The sequence below is a fragment of the Thamnophis elegans genome, chromosome 3, assembly GCF_009769535.1.
Source record: "Thamnophis elegans isolate rThaEle1 chromosome 3, rThaEle1.pri, whole genome shotgun sequence".
NCBI lineage: Eukaryota > Metazoa > Chordata > Lepidosauria > Squamata > Colubridae > Thamnophis > Thamnophis elegans.
In genome coordinates, this window is record NC_045543.1 from 70,650,495 (window position 1) to 70,667,956 (window position 17,462).

Genomic DNA, 17,462 nt, shown 5'->3' on the forward strand with positions numbered 1-17,462 from the left:
ACCCACACATACACGTATCTTTTCGAGCTGTTTCACAGAGGATTTCAACTCTGCTCTTGCCTGCCATCACGAAAAGAAAAAAAAATGTAAAAGGAAAAATGCAAGAGCTGCAGTCAGGCTGAGCTAGTTGCTGCCAGAGTCACTGTGTGGATGACTCTGCTTAACTGTTTAAAAAAGCCTCTAAAAAAACGCCCTCTACAGGAGGCAGAAGAACGACGTGCCTCATCTACGTCAGGAATTTTTTGGCTTTTAACCCTTGCCTAGCTCTGCTCGAGTGATCATAAAGTCAGACTAGATGAGGCACCTTGTTCTCCTGCTGCCTCCTGTAGAGGGCACTTTTTTAGAGGCTTTTTTAAACAGTTAAGCACTAAGCAGAGTCATCCATGGTGACTCTGGCAGGAACTAGCTCAGCCTTTTTCCTTTTACATTTTTTTTCTTTTCATGATGACAGTGGGGAGGCTCTGCCTCCCCTGCCTCCCCTGTCTGCACGTCCCTGCTGCAGTGAGTCCTGCCCAATATTCTGATTTTTGCCACAGTTCTGAAGCAAATCACTGCAGTTGTTAAGTGACTCACATGGAGGTTAAGCAAATCCAGCTTCCCGCACTGTCTTTGCTTGTTGGAAGGCCACAAAAGGTGATTGCATGAAGCCCGGGACTCTGCAACTCTTGTAAATATATGCTGGTTGCCAAGCGCCTGAATTTTGATCATGTGATCATGGGGCTGCAGCACCAGTTGTAAGTATGAGGACTGGTCATAGGTAACTTTTCCTAGTGCCATTGTAACTTTGAGTAGTCATTAAATGAATGATTGTAAGTCGAGCACTATCTGTATAATATCTTTTTCTTGCAACTGCTTTATTGAGGATTGTAGTGGCTCCTGTGGTGAGGATGCTGGGTTGGTGATTAGCAAGAGGAGTCCACTGCTGCATGGAGGGAGAGCTCCTGTCATTCGCTCCAGCTTCTAAACTAACTAAGGGAGAGAAGCAACCTAGAACTAAGGAGAAATTTTCTAATGGTTATAGCAATCAACCAATAGAATAACTTGCCTTCAGAAGCTGTGGGTGCTCCATCACTGAAGGCTTTCAAAAAAAGCCTGGGCAACCATTTGTCTGAAACAGTGTAGGATCTTCTGCTTGAGTAGGGGGTTGGGCTAGAAGATCTCTGAGGCTCCTTCCAACTCTCTTGTTCTATGTTCTATGTTGCTGCCAGCAGTTCGAAAGCAAGTAGTCGCAAGTAGATAGATAGGTACCACTTCAGTGGGAACATTAACGGGGACATGAAAGGGGCCCCTATTGAGCATCGCCCAGACAATGGTGATGTCACTGGCTAATTCTTTCAACCCTGAAGTAACTTGGGTGTTTCCGAGAAGAATGGGAGAAAAATGGCGATATTTACTTTTATCTTCTCCTTAGACTTTAATGCAATAGTAACAACTTGTCCTCCTTGCAGAATGTTAGCTGAAGCTGTAGACCACACAGTTTTGATTACAACCCTATTTGGGTCGATTAAGCGAAATCCGCCTATAAGCTTTTTACTGTGCCTCACCACAGGAATGAATTATGCTTCGAATTCATCAGGCAGACACTGAGGACATGTAACAACAACACAACTCCCTGGATCTGAATCTGCAAACAAAGAGGATCTGGGAAAAGGAATTGGGGCTGGAGGCATACCACAAACACCATGACAGGTTGAGGAGGCATTTATTTATAATGACGGAGGGGCTTTCATTAAAATGGAGCCTCTCGCCATCTGCTTTTGGATTTTCCTGATGTAAGGTCAGGATCCTTTCGGTGCTTCAAATGAGCCGAGATGTGTAATTTGTGTTAGAGCCTGTGGTCGAGCTGCAAACATTTTGTTTTTCCATTTGCAAAAAAACCCTCAAAAAACCCAACTCTAAACCGCAGTCCCAGGACACAACAGAAAACAAACTTTTCCCAGCTGCACTGCTGTCTGCAAGGAACCCATCTTGAGCAGAGGATTGACAGTCCTGCCACTTTAATTCTCAGTCTTGTCTTGGTGCTGGATGGATGCCACGAGGAACAGCAGTGTAACTTTATCTGCAAGAAAATGTGCTTTGCTGCTGCCATATGGGGGAAACACAGAGGATCAGCTGTGGAAGACCTCTTTAGAGGAGCAAACACACACGTGTACACACACACACACACACACACACACACACACACCACATGGATGCAGGGACAGACAAACATGGATAATGGTGGGGATAGATTTGTCCTGATTAGTTGAGTAAAATTAAGACAGGCTGCCCAATTTTGCATATCATGCTAGGAGTAAGGAAGGATACAATTAGAATTGTCTGAGGGCTAATTCATAGGTTGCTGCAAAAGCTGTTTCTCAGTTGCCTGCTTAATACCAAATGCCAGCTTTATTTTTTTAATGGAAATAAGATGGTTTGAGAAGAAAGGAAACCAAGGTACAGCAAGAGCCTCGTCCTCCTTGCAGAATGTTAGCTGAAGCTGTTCTCGGAGGACTGGAGACTCCACAGCATAGCAAATATGTACCAAAAGTTTTACCCAAATAGTTCTCGAATTACGACCATAATAGAACCTAGCTATCACAGTCATAAACGGTTATAAATCGAATCACCTATGTAACCAATCTGATTTTGCAACTTCTTTTTGTGGCAGTTGTTAAGCAAACCTTGCAGTCATTAAGCAAACTAGTACCATATTTTTCAGAGTATAAGACGCACCTTCCCCCCCAAAAGGGAGCGAAAATTTGGGTGCATCTTATACACAGAATGTAGCTCCACCCAGCCCCACCAGAGGCCAAAAACCCAATGCACGGTGACAGTGCTGGTCTATGGCAATCCCTGCAGCCTGGAACAGCTGATTGGGGGTATTCCGGCAGTCCAATCTACCCGCCAATCAGCTGTGCTGAATTGGACTGCAATAAGTGCTGAAGCTGATCTAGCTGGTCGGAGTTGCAGCAGTAATCACATTCAGAAAGCATAGTAACTGATTCAGCAGAATTCAAAATAATAATAATGTACAATACATTCCCAAAAGCAGGTTTTCCAAGGTAGCAGTAAATACAAGCAAAACACAAGCAGTTTCACTTTCAGTTCGCAGCTTAGGGTCCTTCCTGTCTCCTTCTTGCTCACACAGCAAGTTTCAGAGTCCAAATAGCCCTCATTGGCTTTGTTGCTATGCCTATTCATTGGCTGACCTTGTTACCATGTGTCAGCTGAATACCATGGATGCTGATAGGCAGAGGAAAAATTTATTTTCTTCTTATTTTCTTCCCCCAAAACTAAAGTGTGTCTTATACTCTGGAGCATCTTCTACTCCAAAAAATACGGTAGTTTGCTATCAGTCACTTTTGCCCAAAACTGGAAATACAGTAAATACCAGTTTTTAGCAAAACCATAATAAAATGAGGCCCCATGACTGTGAGACACTGCATAATTTTAAATGTGTGATGGTTATTGTGGGGGTGGTGGGTGAGTGGGCAACCATTGAAACTTCAAATCATGGTCATAAGTACCCCAGGGAGGGCCATCATCACTGTAAGTAACTTGTCATAAGTCAAGGACTACTACCTATATTGCAACCCACATCTTCCCCAACAATAGGCTACTGCACTGTCAACTCTACTTTTTGCAAGATGATGTTGCCACGTGAATGAGGTCTTTAATACTCAGTTCTTTAGTGCTTAGGCTTCCAATACTCATTTCGAACAAAATCCCCGAAGTCTTTAATGTTAACATACAAGATTCGCCTTTCTCCAAACATTCTTGCCCTTGTTGGGATGAGTTGCTGCTTCGGTGTGGTTGTTCCTTTTCTAGTTGCATAGTGCACATCAGGTGCATGCATGAGCGAAGCGTGTTCCTCTTGTAGTAGCTGCCAATCTTCAGAAGCAGCCTCTGTTTCCCTGTCTGTCAGTTGTTTGATTAGCTCCTTTCCTACTACAAGCATCTCTCCTCTCTCTGTCTTAGCATTGGCTTTTCAATGCTAAGAGTCCCCATGGGGGATGGGGCGCTGCCCCTGGATGTCTGCATGTCATTCAAAATGCCAGGGTGTGGTTCGGTTATCACAAACAGCTGCAACACTCAATGGGAAAACTGGACCCTGTGAATAAATGCAGACAGTCCAAGGACTGTAAGACTTACAGCACAATTGGAACCAGAATTCCCATCGCTAAGCAAGGCAGTTGTTAAGTGAATTGTGCCTCATGTTATGACCTTTTATTTTTTTTTGCAATGGTTGTTTAGCAGATAGGTGTTGTTATTAAGCAAATCTGAATTCCCTCATCCATTTGTTTGTTGGAAGCTGGCAGGGAAGGCCACCAATGGCGATCACATAACCCCCAGGCACTGCAATTGCTGCGAAGCCATGCCTGTTGCCAAGCTCCCAAATTTTGATCACGTGATCACAGGGATGCTGCGGTGGTCATAAGTGCAAGGGCCGGCTGTGAGTCCTTTTTCAGTGCCATTGAAACTTTTGTCCCAAAATGAATGATTGCAAATAAAGGACTACGGTATGAATGAATATCTGAATGCATAAGGGATGAGTTTGGAGATAAGCTTGTCTGCACCGCTGCAGCTACTTCTGAAAAGAGCAGACACTTCCCCAAATTCACTCCCTCAAAAGGGATAAAAGGAATGGAGAGGTGATGATTGATTGAAGAAGGGTTTTTTTGGGAAGGGGGGAGGAAAATAGAGGAAAGGAATATCTTTGTTACATTTGGAGCCTTCGTAGATAGAAGGGAAGTCCTGTATGTGAACCGAGCAGGATAAGTAATAGGAATTCATCTATGGAATACAGATAAAAGCTTATGCAGGAAGTTATAAAAACTATCCCCCAACAGTTCCTTTATCAAAACTCTAGCTAAGGAGAGTTCAGCTATTTTCATGATTTGGGAGATTTAAATGGTGGAAATGAGAAACCAGCTGTTTGCCAGGTGAGCTGTGGCCAGTGTTTAATGCTGGAAACGTAGCTCACATGTCATATTTGTGTCCCATTTCTTGTTTGTTTTTCTGGCTCAAAGTTTGCCAAGTTCTGGCTCAAAGTTCGCCAAGAGAGTGAATATGTGTTATACGCTTAGAAGGCCATAATACTTGCTACTCATGGATTGGTGGAAAGAATTTGTTCGTGGTATACGGAATAGGATGGTGAGAATTCGCTCTTACACTGCTGAAGTCACACCTCAGGATATCCAAAACAGAAATAAGCCATTAAATGGCTCAGAGATTTAACCTTCTTAAACTGCAAGTATAAGGGACGCGGTAGCTCAGTGGCTAAGGCGCTGACCTTGTCGATCAAAAAGATCTGCAGTTTCGCGGTTCGAATCCCTAGTGCCACGTAACAGAGTGAGCTCCCGTTACTTGTCCCAGCTTCTGCCAACCTAGCAGTTTGAAAGCACATAAAAAAATGCAAGTAGAAAAATAGGGACGACCTTTGGTGAGAAAGTAACAGAGTTCCATGTGCCTTTGGCATTTAGTCATGCTGACCACATAACCATGGGGATGTCTTCGGACAGCGCTGGCTCTTTGGCTTTGAAACAGAGATGAGCACCACCCCTTAGAGTCGGTAACGACTAGCACATATGTGCGAGGGGAAACTTTACCTTTACCTAAACTGCAAATAGGTTTAATTAATCTATTGCTTTTTATCTATTCTGTTCATTAAAAGAATGAGAATTCTTGAGATACGCACATACACATGCATACCCAAAGGTGCTACACAGAATTCTCTCGCTCATGTGTCTTGATCTTGCCGTTTACTCCTCTTTCTCACAGCTGTATCAATGTTCCTTTCTCAAGGCCTTGAGCGGGCTGAAAAATGTCCCTGCATTCCTGCTCTGGTCTAATGATGGAATCTTACTGCATCTGCCTTAGTGATGAGTCTGATATTTAATGCAGAACAGTGAAAGTTTGTGAGGGGCAGATCCTCTCACCCTCCTTGCCCTATAATAAGGTAAAGGTTTCCCTCGCACATATGTGCTAGTCGTTCTTGACTCTAGGGAGCGGTGCTCATCTCCATTTCAAAGCTGAAGACCCAGCGCTGTCCAAATACCTTCCCACCAAAGGTGGTCCCTATTTTTCTACTTGCATTTTTAAGTACTTTTGAACTGCTAGGTTGACAGAAACTGGGACAAGTAACGGGAGCTCACTCCAGTACGTGGCGCTAGGGATTCGAACCGCCGAACTGCCGACCTTCTGATCAACAAGCTCAGCATCTTAGCCACTGAGCCACCTATAGGATGAGTTAAATGCACTATCCAATAACAGCGAGGGCAATAATTGGTGCTGGCCTTATAGTTCACAACTTAAGAATTGGTAGATTTCTTTAGTATGATATGCTGGCAGGAACTGCATGTTCTAAAAACGAGAAGACAGATAGTAAAATGGATATTGGTCATAACAAAATCGGGCCCTGAGATATCTGATCCATAAGTGTATGTGTGTGGTGGGAGAAGGTAACCCAATATTTTTAAAAGTGGGTCTAGTACTCTTCTAGAAAATATATGGAGTATAAAATCTCTTCTAGGAAAACAAATGAAAAATATCTTAAGTATTGAGTGGATCTTCCCCCACAATGCTGTCTGTGATCATAGTCGAAATAACTTACTAGCTCTTTCTCAGGCAGGGAGGGTAGGACTTGCATGGCTCGGTTCTAGGCAGCAATGTGTAAAGAATCTTATTTATTTATTAGGTTTTTAAAAATCTCACTTTTTTAATAACAGGTAGTCCTCGACTTACAACCATAGTTGAGTCAAAACTTTCTCAAAATTGCTAAGTAAGACAGACATTTAGCGAGTTGTGCCCCATTTTATGACTTTTTGCTACATTTATTAAGCGAAGCACTCAGTTGTTAAGTGAATCACTCCAGTTGTTAAATGAATCATGTGTTCATTGACATTGCTTGCTGGAAGCCAGCTGGTATTGTTACAAATGGTGACCACATGATCCTGGGATGATGCAGTTGTCATAAATACGGGCCAGTTGCTAAGTGACCCACATTTTGATCACGTGACCATGAGGATGCTGCTATGGTTGTAAGTGTGAAAAAGTCATCTTTTTCAGTGGTGTTGTTAACTTCAAGCAATCACTAAACAAACAGCTGTAAGTTGAGGACTATCTGTAACTCAACGTGACGTTATTGTACCCTATCGACAATAATGGCCCATCTCTATAGAGCTTACACAGTATATCACAGAAGTGAGTACACCCACTCACATTTTCTAAATATTTAAGTATATTTTTTCATGTGACAACACTGAAGAAATGACACTTGGCTACAATGTAAAGCAGTGAATATACAGCTTGTATAACAGTGTAAATGTGCTGTCCCCTCAAAATAAAGCAACATGTAGCCATTAATGTCTAAACTGCTGGCAACAAAAGTGACTACACCCCTAAGTGATAATGTCATTTTCCCTCCCTGGTGTCATGTGACCTGGTGTCATGTGTGTGGTACAAGGTCTCAGGTGTGAAAGGGGAGCAGGTGTGTTAAATTTGGTGTTATCGCTCTCACTCTTCATACTGGTCACTGGAAGTTCAACATGGCAATTAACTCTCTGAGGATTCTGTATAAATGTACCATATTTTTCGGAGTATAAGATGCACCGGAGTATAAGATGCACCAAGATTTTAAAGAGACAAATTTTAAAAAAAGTTTTTGCACTCTGCAGACCTCCCAAAACAGCCCGTTTTTTGTCAAAGGTCATGCATAACCTTTAGGAGGCTTATAGAGTGCTCCAGAGGCCTGGGGCAAAATTGTGTTTTGCTCATTTCTGCCCTCCCCAGCCCCCAGGAGCACTCTGGAAGCCTCCTAAAGACTATGCAGCGCCATTTTGGTGAAGGTGGCAGGGTTTCGAGAGGCAAAAAAAATGCCGTATTCAATGTATATGATGCACCCAGATTTTCAGCCTCTTTTTTGAGAGAAAAAGTTTTGTCTTATATTCCAAAAAATACAGAAGTTTACGCTCATAGGAACAGGTGTTTGTACCAATCAGAATAGAACTGGACATTCACGTCCAAGGATCATCCTGCCAGAAAATAAAAATAAAAAAACTGCATAGGTCAGAGATCAAGATTTTAAAGTTATAGGCTCCTCTCAGACAAATTTGTGTGAGTTCTGCCACAGAGGAACCCCTTTTTTGTTGCTTTTCAGCTTATTTCATCTGCAAGGCCCACAGGCTGAGCTCCATGGCCAAATTTAACATCTGTACTGTGGCTGGTATGTATTTTCAGGATTGGCATTAGCCTGTGACCACAGCCATGCTTATTGCTCCGTTACTATAATAGCTTGGCAGCCTCTTCCTTTCCCTCAGGCTAGATAGTAAGTATGGTGAGAGGGCAACCAGCATTGGCGGTCTGGAGACTTATGTTAATAAATGACACATTAAAATATTTCTGCTGCTTCATGGAATAACCGGTTAAAGTGTGTCATACATTTTCAAGTTAAATTAATCAATCATTAGATTTGTAAACCTTATAGGCTTATCTGGAAGGATACTTTCCCTAGAATTTCATGGATCTTCTTTAATCTGGATTTTAATAGACTTGAGTAAAACAAAGAGACAACTGGGAAAGTTTGCAATCCTGGTGAACCATGAAGTTCTGCTTCTACCATCACTTGCACACACCTCTAAAAATTAAAATAAGTTATAAGAAATTATAATTAAGCATCTCATTGACAATGTTATGTGAAAACTGAACTTTGAGCCAAGAGGTTCCTAGTTCAAATTTAAACTATATAATGAGCTCACAAGCTAGCCATAAGGCACTCATTATCCATCAGCCTTTGTCATTGCGGTAAAAAACTCTGATCTATTCCATATGATTCTCATAAAGCAACCTTACTCAACCTTGGACTTCATTTCCCAGAATTCCGAGCCAGCAGGGCCAAAAGGAAGGCCTTTGTACAATGACATAACAGGGGTTTAAGAAACAGAATCGCACCAAATTCAGACTCTCAGCTCCATCTAGCTCAGTTGTGAATTTTAACCCCCTGAGTTTTAAGGCTTTCCAACTTTATTGTAAAAAGAAATGGAATTTGCAAGCTTTTCTATGTCAACCATGCACACAGCTTTAGCATATATGAAAAGTTCTGGATCTTCAAATTTTAATTATTGTATATTCCCCAATGTACATTATGGTATTTTGTATTTTTCTATGGAACCTTTGGGAATTTCCACAGTGCCAACTGAAACTGCCAAACCCTTTGGGGGAAACATTTCTGTCTAATCCAATAGCAATAGCAATAGCAATAGCAGTTAGACTTATATACCATTTCATAGGGCTTTCAGCCCTCTCTAAGCGGTTTACAGAGTCAGCATATTGCCCCCAACAACAATCCGGGTCCTCATTTTACCCACCTCGGAAGGATGGAAGGCTGAGTCAACCCGGAGCCGGTGAGATTTGAACAGCCGAACTGCAGAACTGCAGTCAGCTGAAGTAGCCTGCAGTGCTGCATTTAACCACTGCGCCACCTTGGCTACATACAATAGGGCTTCATAATAATTCTTGAAAGGACCTTTTTACAGATAGTCCTTGAATTATGACCACAAATGATCCCTACATTCCTGTTGTTAAGCGAGATGGCGGTTAAGTGACTTTTGCCCCATTTTACAACCTTTCTTGCACCAATCACTGCAGTGGTTCAGTTAGTATTGCGGTTGTTAAATGATTCTGGTTTTCCCCTTGACTTTCTTGTCGGGAGGTCTCGAAAGAACATTACATGACCCTGCAACTGTCATAAATACAAGTCAGTTGCCAAGCGTCTGAATTTTGATCATGTGACATGGGGACGCTGCAACAGTTGTGAATGTGGAAAGCGGTCAAAAGTCACTTTTTTCAGTGCCTTTGTAACTTTCAATGGTCACTAAATGAACTGTTGTAAATGTGTAGGCCAGTTAAATGAAATGGTTTCCTAGTTAAGCGGTGCTGCTTTGGGTGGGCTCCAGAATGCCTTCATGAACCTGGAAGGTGACTTACAGCATCTTCATAATCTCACTAAGCCTGTTGTGAACCCTGATCATTTGGAACAACGATGGTTGGATATATGTAGAAGAAGTGGGCAGATGACTTTAGAATGCCTTTTTCCTCTGGTGTGGGGACTGACAGCTCCCAGGCTCCCTCCTTTCTCAGTTTTGCTTGTTGGTAGCTGAAAACGGCCCTTGAGTCTATCAAAAAGCTAAGATGTAGAGACAGGGACCCCACGCAAAAATAGGATGCAATGTTATATGAAATAACTAGTGTTCTCACATGTAATTGAGGGTTTCCAATCCAGATTAAGAATATATTGTATCCAATGGTGAGATTCCAAATCTTTTCCTACTGGTTCTATGAAAGAGCGCTTTGCGCTCGCGCGTGCCTAACAGGTGCTTTACACATGCACACAGCACTCAAAGACCGCTCTCAGTGTCAGTGCTGGTGAGTTGAGCTGTTTTTTTAGCTCAACTGAGGTGCGGCAATCCTCTCTGCTGCGCGAATCAGCTGAGCTAAAAAAACAAGGGAATATAGGATAGAGAACTACAGGGGCGGGAGGATGGGGCCAACCAGAGGCGGTATTTGCTGGTTCTCCAAACTACTCAAAATTTCTGCTACCAGTTCGCCTGAACCAGTACAATCCGGCTGAATATCACCTCTGATTGTATCCCCCAAGAGTAAAAAAAAAAAACTCCAACAAAAAATGAAAAATTACTAATAGGTTGTGTATGCTACAGTTGGAAGGGAAAAGTAAAGAATGGTATGTCCCAGTACAATGAGAAACCAGTTTGGTGCTAGACCTCCCATTCTTTATTCTGAATAAAAACCAAAATAGAAATTTTTCACCCTATGAGCAATACTTTTGGTCTACAGAAGGAATTTGCAAGTGGGTAATGAATGGGTAAACTATTCTGCTTCCTACCCTTTCTAATTTGATTGATAAATGGTCTCCAGTCTTTGTATTTATCTGTCCTGTCTACCAGGGTTTGGATGTTGTAGTAGAGCTTTCCATGCTGCATCTCTTGGGCCTCAAATGATAAATGACCCAATGCAGGAATGCATCTGGAGGCACCAGACTGGGTCTGATTGGAGATTTCCAGTGAATTTCGTTTGTGCTACCTACGAAGCCTCAGAAAGCAGCAGAAGCATAGATGTGGGCCCCAAATTTGCCAGGAACATGATATATTATCGAAGAAGCCAAGTAAATTAATTATCTTTGACATTATAAAAAGATGTTAGATTGGCTGGCATTGCTTTTAATGTTCGGATGAATGCACTCACTCATCAATCTTGAGTTTTTGTTGTTTTCCTAGCCGTTTCAAATATGCGGCATTATTAAAATATCAACAACTCCCCAAATTATGAACCACCGAAACATGGAGGAATAAATCTTCCAGAGTTTGCCTGGCAATGGCACATTTGCTGTTCCGTGCACCAGCAAGGAAACTGAACTAAGACATATGGTTGCCATCAGCCTAGATGATTAATTTTGAGATGATGCACTTATTAATCCATGTGGAAAAGGGGAAGCTACCAAAGAACTGGTTGCAATTAACCAACCACAAATAACCTCTTTCATTCCCAAGCCAAAGCCAAGAAATGCCATTTTGGAATGATAATATCCCACAAGGATTTGCAAGGCTTGATGAGTCCCCAAGGTTAAGATCGAAGTCGTTGTGTAAAACCAGCCTTCAATTATCCCTTTGCAGGGAGAGGCAGATCAGTAGCAGGTGGCGCCTGCTATAAAAGGCTCATTAGAACACCTTCTGGTTGAATTTCACAAAGGAGACATGCCAGATGGAAGCCCATCACTACATGGCCACCTTACCTTGAGTTTCACCTGACACATTGGAGATTGCTGTCCCCCCCCACCCCACTCGCTTCACTTAACAAGGCTCTAAGGTTGAGAAGTGGATATATTAGGATTAATAGCACTTGATGACTAATCCATTGTCATGCCATATGCTGGCAAAATTGTTCCTTGTTAAGGCTCGAGACAGGTAGGCCCCCTGTGGTAATGTAAGCCCTCCCCAATTCCATGGAGCTAATCCAATTTCATCTCCAGGCAGACCTTGGATTCCAGTAAAAGATACTTAGCTCTTCCTGCCTCGCCTCTTGATGCATTTTGAATGGCTGCAAATCTGATATAGAAGCTAATGATGCTGAAAGTTGCTGACAAATTGGAAAACATTTTCCCCTTACCCTTCCTGCCATTGCTTTCTGTATTGTCTGAGAACTTGATGAGCCAGATGTATATGAGAAGAGTGCACTGTTTGCTACGTTTGAATGATGCGCATAGAGATCGCAAAGGGAGATCTTGGCTTTTCACACCTCTACTTTTTGAGGTATTCCTCAGCATTTTCAGAGAAGCTGAAAGGTTTATACCAAGAAGAACGATTATTGGCAAACTGAGAAGTGTGAGCAAAGTTTGCAGTTGCTGAGGGAAAACTTTGTCACCTTCTGCAACTCTGCGAGTGGGAGGGTTTTCCCTCTGGGCCTTGTCTTTGGGATGGGTTCAAATAATTCTCTGTCCAACTAGAGTACTTCTATTATTACTTTTTAAAGGATTCTGTTGTGAATTTTTGTGTTAGGCTACTTTAAGTTAAAAAAAAAAAGGAACCACCTACTAAGTCTGTTTCTTAAATCAAAGAGGTCATGCTTATTTAATGCTTAATACATATGAGTAAGTTGAAGGAAAAAATGTTAGGAAAATAAAACCTTTACACTGGGGGGAAAAAGCATCGGAGAAACCAGGCCCAAATGGAGATTGTTTGTGGATCTAAATCTTGAAATGTGTCTTCCTTGTTCCTCTGCTAGCAACATTCCTGCCCAATTGCTCAAAGTATCCTTGATTCCTCATTAAAGCTACCCCCACCCCCGTATAAAAATTGCTCTGTGGTGAAAAGATGAATCTATTCTGTTTCCAGTTTTTCAGAGACATTGGAATGATTAAGGCGTGTGAGTGTGTGTGTGTTGAGGGAGGGAATTTCCTGAAATAGTTTAAGACTTATTGGGGTGAAATGTGATTGAGCTCTGGAGAGCATCTTCAGAAGACTCTGGGTATGATGCTGAAGATTATAAAAAAAGATTTCTTCCTCCTGTTATCACTGGGATGTGAATCATCACTGAGCTGTTCTGAGTAATAAAAGTACTATTAGGACTTGAATATCATGCTTAGAATATGTGAGCCTGTTGTAAATTATTAGCATCATATTTTTTGGATAAAGTCATTCACATCTGATTCTACTTAGAGTCTATAGATAGACGAGAGTCCATGCTGAGGAATCATTAGTGACTTTTTCTTGGATTTGCTTGCATCCTTTTCAGATGACTTCTGTGTGACGCGGTCTGCATAGCCACATGTATGTCAGTCTTCTTCTAGGCCATCATATTGGATGGTAGATGCCACCAGAGAGAAATGGGAAAGAACCTTCAGCTCATGGGGTGGAACAAAACACAATTTACCCATCTAAATCCAGTAGTCAGAGTTTAACCTTCATTTTCAGTAACCTTCTACCACAATGGCTTCTGCTTTGTATCTAACATTTTGAGGAATACAACTGAATACATACTTCTTCCCAAGTTCCAGAAGGTTCTGGGTCATGTAATGGGGATAACAATAATAATTTCTTTCTATTTATTAGATTTTATATCTTCATTTAAAAGGATGAGCTGGGAAGGGTTTGAAACAACCATTAAGGAGTGGCTTACAGAAACGATTATACAGTCCAAAGCAGTGGTGGGTTCCTACTTGTTCAGACTGGTTTGGCCAAACCGGTAGTAGCTTAGCGGCCTGGGTCGCTGGAACCAGCAGTGACCCAGGCCTGTCATGTCCCCAAACTGGTTCTCCCAGTGCCGCCATCTTGTTTTTGGCTTCTATGCAAGCTCAGAAGCATTTCTATAGTATTGCACATGCGCATGCTGTGCAACCACAAGCGAACCAGCAGTAGTCTCTGCTGGAACCCACCCCTGGTCCAAAGATTGAAGGAAGATTGAAGGAATCCCTATTCCTGCCTTGGTTTTATTTAGTCTCATACAGGCAAGAAGAAATGTGGCTTCTAAGAGTCTATTACTATATTCTACAATATTTCTTGAATCCTTGCAGTGCTTGTTTTAAGAAGAGACTGGACAACCACTTGTGATAAATAGCACAGGGCCTCCTGTTTGAGCAGGGGGCTGGACTAGAAGACCTCTAAGGTACCTTCCCACTCTGTTATTCTGTTATTTCTTGATCTGCTCTATCTTAAAAGGTGGGTATTTGCCTTTACTCCAAGAGTTATCAGTAGCCTACCTATTATTGTTTCCTTCAGTTTTTCTCACAAACACCTTGTAGAATAGCTTGGATGGAAAAAGTAATTCTCTCAGTGATCCAGTGAACTTTTGTGGCCAAGAAAGAACTAGAATTTGGCTATCTTAGATTTAACACATTATCCATTCTACCACACTGGATATCCATTATCCTGAACTGAGGCTCATTCTCACATATTCACAGTCTCTGGCTTAAATACACAATTATTGATGAAGATAGTTGAGTGACTGCAGAATAGAATGTCCAAACACTTGGTTAGTTAGGTAGTTACGTAGCCATGTGCTATTGAATTGGATTCCATCCCTGGAAACCATATGTATAAAATGCCTGCCACCTCCTCCTGCCCTGGAAATTATCCATAGTTGTTGCAAGGGCATTCCACAGATTTCTAGATCTTATGACTTATAATCATTTTTCATTGTTACGACCTTTGCAGCATTCCCCACCATCACATGACCAACATTTGGATGCTTGGCAACTGGTTCATATTCATGACCTTTGCTATATCCCAGGATCATGTGATTTACCTTTTGCGACCTTCTGAGAAGCAAAGTCAGTGGAGAAGCCAGATTCACTGAACAACCAGGTTACTAGCAGTAGCCACAGCACTTAGACTTATATACTGCTTCACAGTGCTTTATAGCCCTATCTAAGCAGTTTATAAAGTCAGCCTATTGCCCCCAACAATCTCCTTTTACCCACCTCGGAAGGATGGAAGGATGAGTCAACCTTGAGCTTGGTGAGATTTGAACTGCCAAATTACAGGCAGCCGGCAGTCAGCAGAAGTAGCCGCATCACCGTGGCTCTACTAATTTATTAACTGCAGTGATTTACTTAAAGGTGGCAAGAAAAGTCGTAAAATGGGGCAAAACTCATTTAACAACAGTAATTATGGGCTGAATTGTGCTCTTAAGTCAAGGACTACCTGCATATGTCCAATCTTTCTGGAGTTTAACTTGTATGCTTCACACTAAGAAGTAGTGATCATAATCTTCATGCAGAAGTATACTGGTAGACTAATTTGTACAATTCTTCTTTGTTTTCTTTTTGTTACTACAAGATCAGTTTGATTCTGATGTTGTGCAGCCACTGGAATCCAAATGCTATTTTTTGCTTGTTTAGTAATGAGCACATAATTCTCTCTGCAAAATTCTATCTCTTGCATTATTCTTGCATCCCAATCAGCCCTGTGTACTATTACATCCTTTCCCTAAGCTGTATTTAGCATATCTATCGATTTGCTATGGAGTTCCTGATATCTTCCAACATGGTAGGGTGGGTTTACTCTGGGTAACATTGATGTTCTCTAGATATTATTTCCAATAAATAAGTTCTAGTCATTCACTGGGTTATAGCCAAGCACATTCTTAATAGTGTCCTTTATGAGTGAAGTGCCACTCCTTCATATGATCTCATGTACTCAACACTGTATCAAGTAATCGTCTATTTGTGAAAGCTCAGCACTTTTTCCAGTAACTACAGCAGTGTCTTCCAACCTGTAGATCACATCATTTGACCTACAAAGTTGCTAAATGTTTTATTCAGGTCCATACAAGTTTGGGGAGATGTGTGACGACAATGCAGATATTCTTTGCCATTATTTTCTTTTGAATTTGATGCTTTAGGTTCTTCTCCTAGGTGACTTGAGTGCTCTCACATCTGCAAAGACTTTCTTCCTAGATTGCATTTAGCTTTATTGCATCCATTCTATCTAGAATCCAACTAGCCGCATTATTATTAGGAATATATTACATATTGTTTCCTTTGATTGTTCCAGATCCTAACCACTTATCTTTAACCATCTCTTTTATTTCTCATCTTAGCAATTTCTGGTGTTCCTCATGTTCCCATGATCTATTCATATCTGTGTGAATTGGGGCTAGGGTGTTTGGAGTGCCTGGACATAATATGCTAATGATTCCACTCCATTTTTTTATCAGTCCCAGAGTCAGCAGACTCTGTATATAGATCACCAGAGATTATGTCTAAAGAAGGAATCTCCATTCTTAAAACATGTGAGCAAGCTGAGCATTGAGGAAACACAAATCTGCCTCAGCTGTCCCCCTCCCTATTGACCAAGGGGTCTGGATGTGCTAAGAAAACTCCCTTAAATACCTTAGAAATTGCAGACAGGCAATACAACGGATACCACTATACTAATTTCATACTCATCAGTATTTGCTGTTTGAGGATTTCTTGTTATGTGGTCCTATAGTGGTTGATAGGAATCTAGGATAATTTGCTGTGGGCAACTCACCACAGCCAACTTGCTGTGGCCAAGTCACTATGGCCAACCTGCTATGGCCAGCTTGCCTTGGCCAACTTCGCTGCAGGACAAGAGTTATGCTAATATTGAAGAAACAGTGGAATAGAATCATTAAAGAAAGGAGGGATAAAATGAAATGTGAATGACAATTTCTATCTCTCATCTGATTGAGGAAGGTTTTTTCCCCCTATTGCTTGATGTCTTGTCATTTTTCCTGGTCTGCTCTGGATGTAGCACGAAGTTGTTTCTTAGGACTGATGGGGATTTAAAGAAGCCCAATTGATGTGCAGAATGCCTTATTTAAGCACAGGAACTGCTAGTTTGGAACAACATTTTGTTGAAAATCAGATACAGTGTGTTTAACATAATTTCATCCAGTATCTCTCATTCATTTTGCTTGTTTCCAGTTAGACATTCCCCATTATAGACTCTAGTTATTATTTCCTTTCTTCAGAAAGGCCTCTTACCTTCCCTCCATGCTGCTGCTAGCCAAAGCATAAACATCATCCTATATTTTCCTGTTTATTTGGCTGGTTCACAACTGGCCAGTTGCCTGATTGCACACACTCAACAGAATGCAGCATTAGGATTCCTTGATTTGTATCATATCCCCTTGTATGATGGACAGTGGCGGGGTAAAAAGCTGTTGTGCTGGATCTGTGTTGTTTTATGTAATGTTGATTGCATTTCAACATGTGGTTTCCAACCACAAAGGAAAATAAAATCAGCAATAAACTTGGAAAGTAGAATTCCCCAGAGGAGTAGAAGCTGTAAAGAAAAAAGGCCTTTGATGGCTCTGTCTGACTCACTAACCACTGCATAAAGATTGTTCCAATTGCTGACAATTCTATATGCATCACCTTCCTTTTATCAATTTAATCACATATAACTGTGATTTGTATTTTTCCCCTGCAGAAATCGTATACA